This window comes from Talpa europaea (assembly GCF_964194135.1).
Source record: "Talpa europaea genome assembly, chromosome: 3".
Taxonomy (NCBI): domain Eukaryota; kingdom Metazoa; phylum Chordata; class Mammalia; order Eulipotyphla; family Talpidae; genus Talpa; species Talpa europaea.
Window position 1 is genome coordinate 108,795,459 of NC_140069.1, and position 5,229 is coordinate 108,800,687.

General features: G+C 37.8%; 1 pseudogene across 1 annotated transcript; it reads left to right on the top strand.

Moving 5' to 3' along the window:
- The first annotated feature begins 842 nt into the window (after positions 1–842).
- Positions 843–1,416, top strand: LOC311168764 (ornithine decarboxylase antizyme 2-like; annotated as a pseudogene). The gene has a single exon. The product of its transcript is annotated as an ornithine decarboxylase antizyme 2-like (transcript).
- The last annotated feature ends 3,813 nt before the right edge of the window (positions 1,417–5,229 follow it).

Consider the following 5,229-nt stretch of genomic DNA (forward strand, 5'->3'; position numbering starts at 1 on the left):
TTTTAATTTTTTTCTTGTTTAACTTTTAACATAAAAAAGTAACTGCATAAGAAAGCTAATTCTCTGTTATAAAACAGCAGCAAACATATTCTCAGTGGGTTTTCCACAGATTAACTTGGCAGTAGTTCAAATACTGATCATATTAAAGCAGACAATTTGTTTCAATGGAGTCTCGTCCTGGCTCTGCAGTCTCCCTCATTGATGGTCACTGCTCAGTGAAATCTGAATTCAGTATTCTACATTCAGGAAATCATAACCCTTCCAGTTTCTTCTCTTGATTTCTCATGTTCAGTGACTCTGAAAAGGCATCTTTTTGTTACTGCCTTCCCAGTGACTGTACTGATGAAATACAATGAACATATGGAAGCAGATAGATGCGTAGGTCTTGGTTTTATGTTTTGATAGACTGGTTTATTTAAGCAAATACAACAGGAGAACATGTTTGTTTAAGGTTTTTCTTTGTACCAGCTGCTGCTTTTTCTCTTTCCTAGGCTAGCCTGCCAGAAATGTACACCTTTATTCCTACACTGGCAAAATTTCCAATTGACGAATTTTTTCAGCGAGTTAACTAGCTTCTTGAAAAATGTGTCTAATGTATATTTTAAGAATGTTGAGCATTTTTCAAGAAGTTTGCTCATTTGATTTTATTTGAAATGAAATGATTTGAATGTATTAAATTTATTTAATGGAGCTGGAGGCAGGTGCTTGCTGAGGCAAGAGGAGGCGGCTCTGGGCCCATGGCCTGACAATTCAGAGATTAGCCCTGCAAATGTCCCATGCCAACCCCCTCATCCGCCCTCCTACCCCTGCATTGCCTTTGCCCACCCCGAGAACCACTGAGGATGATAAACACCCACGACAATAGTATTTTGCCTTTGAGTAATTGTCCCCAGCTTCAGTGCTACAGATACATTGTTCTGGGGCCTCTGTGGTGCTCCTGATGCCCCTGACCCACTTCAAATATCCCTAGAGAGCGAGGGGGCAGCAGGGATCCTTCTCTCTTAGCTTTCATATAGAAGGAGGAATAGCTCATTGTGACCCAGGACTCACTGTGAAGCATGAAAAACCTCATATTGTCTACTTCCAGTGTGGGGTCACTGAGGCAAAGGTGTCCTGGCGTGCAGTGCTGTCTAGCCAGAGCCTGTTTGTAGAGATCCCAGAGAAATTATTAGCTGATGGGAGCAAAGAAGGATTGTTAGCCCTACTAGAGTTTGCTGAAGAGAAGATGAAAGTGAACGACGTCTTCATCTGCTTCAGGAAGGGCAGGGAAACAGCTCCACTCCTGAAGACCTTCAGCTACTTGGACTGTGAGGTTGTGCATTCAGGCATCACTTTGGTCCCTGACTTTGATCCCTCTTAGCCAGATGTGATGTTCATGGCTCACCCACTGGCCAGAACTTGTCCAATGAGGACTAATGGTCATAGAGGATGCTTTGTCCAAGAGTCACTGTGGGGGAAGAGAGGAAGTTTGGCATCCCTGGGGCAAAGGAGGGGGCTCCTTGTTGTCCAGGGAAGGATGCTTAATGGCTCAGGTGAGGGTTGCCTATTGCGTTCTTGGAGGTGACTCATTGAAATTGTTTTCCATAAAAAACAGTATAATCATATTACTCACATATAATTCACCAATAGTGAATGAAGATGTTTATGAATTGGCATTAGATGTTTTTTAAACTGTGCTGTGTGATATGCTCCATCTAGCCTAGGGAAGGTGTTACCCAGAAGGGGAAGGACTGTCTGGGTCCAGGGGAAAGCCTGGAGGGCTGGTGAGTAGCATTTTCAGGCTCAGGTTCCTTGCTATTGGGATTTCTTTTTTGGTTTTTAAGAATTGTGTATTTTCTTTCCTTGCTTCCTGTCACCCCATCGGCTCTTCAGCCCCTGGGCAGTGTCCTTGAGTTGTTTTTGACACTCCACCTGGGCTTCTCTGTGTGCATTTGTATCTGGCCTGGAGAAAGCAGCTCCAACCCCTCCTTATTTACAGTTTAGTGTTATTCTGGCTTTGGTTAAACTGCCTTAATCTGTTTAATGTTATCAGTACATTGTAAAAAGGGACATTGAAGTTCATTCCCACCAAAGGGCTTTTTCTGAGGGTGCTTCGACCTTAAAAACACTAGTCAAACTCCAATTATCAAAGCACAGCCGAGAGTTCTTGTTCTCTCCTAGGCCCCAGTGTGTCTCCTTCTTGGAGTCACAAAGAGCAGAGAGGAAGAAGAGTAGCAATTCAGGACCAGGGTTGTGAGGGAACCTGTTCTGACTGGGTACAGTGCTAGCTCCTTTTGTACCCTACCAGGTTCTGTGTAGTGCCTGAGCCCCACTCCACTGGCCAGGGGTGCGGGGCTGGGTGTATAGAAGTGACCTGCCCTTTTATTTTCCTTGAACAGTTCCTAAGGAGGAGGGGAGGGGAGAAAGCTATATAGATTGGGTGAGGGGTGTAGGAATGTCAGGGAAGCAAGTGTGTTGTGTTACTGTGTCAAAAACTGATACAAAGTTAAAAAAATAAAGTTAATGGTAGCAATTTAATATTTCTTAAATACAATTTATAGAATTGACCTTAATTTATAATATCCCTAAAAGCATACATACATCTATGAAAGCTCCCAAGATACCAAATTATTAAAAACTGGATAATATGAGATCATATTTTTTTATGTGATGAAGTTAAACCAATTGGCAATTTTGAAAACTGACCCAAACTGATAAAGTGTCTTGAGAATTTTCTATACAGAGTTTGAAGTAAATATCAGCAATCCTTATTCAAGTAGGAGTTCCTTTGGAATTTGTGTGGGGATATCAAGTTGTATTGCAACAAATTCCCATTGTCGATCATTTAAAACGTTTCCTTCTTTTGCTGTTGTAATTACTTAATAAACATTACCCAAGCTATAGCTTTGCTATATCTAAATATTTATCTTTATATACTACTTTAGAAAAGAGTCCCCAATTTTTGAAACATTATCTTCTGTTTGGAGAAATAAGATTGTCAGGAATATAGAAGTCTGGACAGGGTCTCTTTTCAAATTTAATACATAAAATCAAATAAAACTTTCTCTTCAGTATAAAGGTACTGTTTATCATTCTTTTTCTTTGTGGCAATTCATCTTATTCTTCTTGATTAACTGTGAAAAACAAATGTGAAATCTTATCAGTGAGGTAACATTTCCAGGTTTGTTTTCTGTCTTTATTGTTATGAAGTTGATTTTTGCTGTTGTTGATTTTTTGAGGGCAAGTTTTTGAAAAGAAAGTTTCCATTCTTTTGACACTGCCTGGTCTGACTCTTTTGACATTAAGAAAATTTTTTACTGTTGGTGTATTTCTGTTTGCTGCTGCTTATTATTCACCTTGTCTCAATTTTTGCCTTCTGTTCCATTGACATAAAGAGCCCACCTTGTGCAGTCACTGGGTAGAGTATGGGGCAGTAGAGAAGGTGGTTCCAGTGTCTCAGTCATTAATGTGGTGTGGCTGATACTTCAGAATAGTCAAGTCTTATATAATTGCCAAATGCAATTGGGACATGAACTGTAAGTTATTTGGGCGTTATCCTCTGTTTTCTGTGACTTCTATCTTGCGTCTCCTTCCTTTCAAACTGTAAAACTTTCTGACCTAGAACTTTATTCTTCTCTCAGTTATGAATTATCTCATTCGTAAAACAAAGACATATTTTTAGGACTGAAATATTCCTATACACATAAATACTAATTTACATAGCACTTTCATCAGCATTAAAGTTTTTGAGAAATGATGGCTGTCTCTACCTATTGAAGGCTAATAAAGAATTTTCTACTTGTTTGCTTTCATGCATTTAGATTTATTTGTCTCAGGTTTCAGTGTCACAGTGAATCATTAAGCACAGAAAAGGGCACACCTCTAATTTTAGGAAAGACTGGGAGTGTGAAGGTAATTACACTTTTAGAGAGATATCCGTTGCCTGGAAAGGAAATTGCAGCTGTTATTTCCAGTGCTTTAATTAAGAAACTGGCCAATGCAGGCCTGTTAATGCAGGCCTGACAACCCAGTTTAAGAAAACCTGTTGGGTAGAGGGCTCAATTGGAAATATGAAATAGAAAGGTATTCATTGTCATTAGAAAAAGATTTCTCATTTTTGAAGGATTTAAAACAGGAGAGCTTTCAATAGAGAGCTTTCAAAGTTTTGTTAGGGAGTAATTAAAGCTTGTTGGAAAAACTTTAGGCAGAGAATAGGAAAAGAGCTGGGATTAAATTTGTTGTCAGATAACTTGGTTCTAAAGCAATTAACCTAATTGTGTCTTATGGAGAGATGGCCTTTAGATAGTTTCACTTCATAACCAAATTATCAGTTTTAATTATATTCCTAGATTGTGATAGAGAATTTTGACAAAGACTGATAAAAGATTAAAGTCAAAAGGCACTTTTACATATGTTGCAAATATATTTGCAGAAATAGAAAAGTAGACTTTACAATGTGCTACATGGTTATTTCCTGGTAACAGAAATCTGTCAGTCTGTTACCATGCATGGACACTTATTAGTATGGTGTTACTTTTTATTCTTCATTGCACCACTTCTTTTTGAAGTATAAAGGACAGTCAAAACACTGTACATATTTAATGTATAAAGATTGATAAGTTTGTACATATGCTTACATTCATTGAACCACCTTCACAATCACAGTAGAAAACATACCCATCACCTCCACAAATATGTTTCATTTATATGCAGTTTTTGTGTTTTCTCATGTAAATATAATTCTGTATTATAGGAACCAAGAGCTAGCTAATTACAGATGAAAGAGAAGTTTTCTAAATTTTATATTAAATGGTTGATTTGTATAGATCAAAATTTAAGTTTAAAAACACACATGTGTTTTACTTCATAAAGCATTTTTTTTCTTTTTTTTAAGCATTTTTTTCTTTTGTAGTTATTTCTTCACCCTAGGCATTATTTGTGAGTCACATTATTGTGAGTGTTTATAAAAATAGAATACAGTGTGACACTGGTATGCCTGTGGGTTTTTTATTTTTATTTTTTTAATTTTAATTTTATTTTTGTATTCCCCATACAATTGCAACCCCCTTATTTTGACCCCAATCCCTCCTTTCCCCAACCCCCACCCCCCATAGAGTGTCTCTGGTTCATAGTTGTTTGTTGATTTTGATTTTTACTTTCTTATAGTTATTCTTTTTCCTGGTCTCTTATTTAAGTTTTCTAGATTCCTGCTATGAGTGAGACCATCCGGTATTTTTCTTTTTCTTTCTG